The following is a 1,721-nucleotide window of genomic DNA, read 5'->3' on the forward strand; positions in this document are numbered from 1 at the left end:
CTTACACCGTTACCATGGCGACCAACACATGGACACAGTCCAGCACTTACACCGTTACCATGGCGACCAACACCTGGACTCACTCCACCACTTACACCGATACCATGACGACCAACACCTGGACTCACACCAGCGTTTACACCGTTACCATGGCGACCAACACCTGGACTCACACCAGCGTTTACACCGTTACCATGGCAAGCAACACCTGGACTTACTCCAGCGTTTCCAACATTACCATTGCGACAAGCACCTAGACTAACTCCAGTGTTTACACGCTTACCATGGCGACCAATACCTGTACTCAATACACCACATACACCGTTACCATGGTGACCAACACCTGGACTCACTCCAGCACTTACACCTTTGCCATGGCGACAAACACCTGGACTTACTACAGCATTTACACCGCTACCATGGCGAACAACACCTGGACTCACTCCAGGACTTAAACCGTTACCATGGCGACAAACACCTGGACTGACTCCAGCACTTACACCATTACCATGGCGACCAGCACCTGGAGTCATTTCAGCGTTTACACAGTTACCATGGCGACCAACACCTAAACTCACTCCAGCAGATACACCGTTACCATGGCGACCAATACCTGGACTCACTCCAGCATTTACCCCGTTGCCATGGCGAGAAACACCTGGACTCATTGCAGCGTTTACACCATTACCATGGTGACAAACGCCTTTGCTCACTCCAACACTTACACCGTTACCTGGGTGAAAAACACCTGGACTCGCTCTACCATTAACACTGTTGCCAAGGCGACCAACACCTGGACTCACTCCAGCATTTACCCCGTTGCCATGGCGAGAAACACCTGGACTCATTCCAGCGTTTACACCATTACCATGGTGACAAACGCCTTTGCTCACTCCAACACTTACACCGTTACCTGGGTGACAAACACCTGGACTCACTCTAGCATTAACCCTGTTGCCATGGCGACCAACACCTGGACTCATTCCAGCATTTACATTGTTACAATGGCGACCAACACCAGGACTCCCTCCAGCACTTACACCGTTACCATGGCGACCAACATCTGGACTTACTCCACCACTTATACCGTTACCATGGCGACCAACACCTGGACTTACTCCAGCACTTAGACCGTTACCATGGCGACCAACACCTGGACTCACTCCAGCACTTACACACGTTACCATGGCGACCAGCACCTGGACTCACTCCAGCACTTACACACGTTACCATGGTGACCAGCACCTGGACTCACTCCAGCACTTACACCGTTACCATGGCGACCAACACCTGGACTCACTCCGGCACAACACCTGGACTCATTCCAGCATTTACATCGTTACCATGGCGACCAACACCAGGACTCACTCCAGCACTTACACCGTTACCATGGCGACCAACAACTGGACTCACTCCAGCACTTAAACCATTACCATGGAGACCAACACCTGGACTCACTCCAGCACTTATACACGTTACCATGGCGACGAGAACCTGGACTCACTCCACCACTTACACCGTTACCATGGTGACCAACACCTGGACTCACACCAGCGTTTACACCATTACCAAGGCAACCAACACCTGGACTCACTCCAGCGTTTACACCATTACCATTGCGAGAAACACCTAGACTCACTCCAGCGTTTACACCCTTGCCATGGCGACCAATACCTGGACTCACTCCAACACTTACACCGTTACCATTAGGGGTGTTGCGG

This window comes from Oryzias melastigma, linkage group LG17 (genome assembly GCF_002922805.2).
Source record: "Oryzias melastigma strain HK-1 linkage group LG17, ASM292280v2, whole genome shotgun sequence".
NCBI lineage: Eukaryota > Metazoa > Chordata > Actinopteri > Beloniformes > Adrianichthyidae > Oryzias > Oryzias melastigma.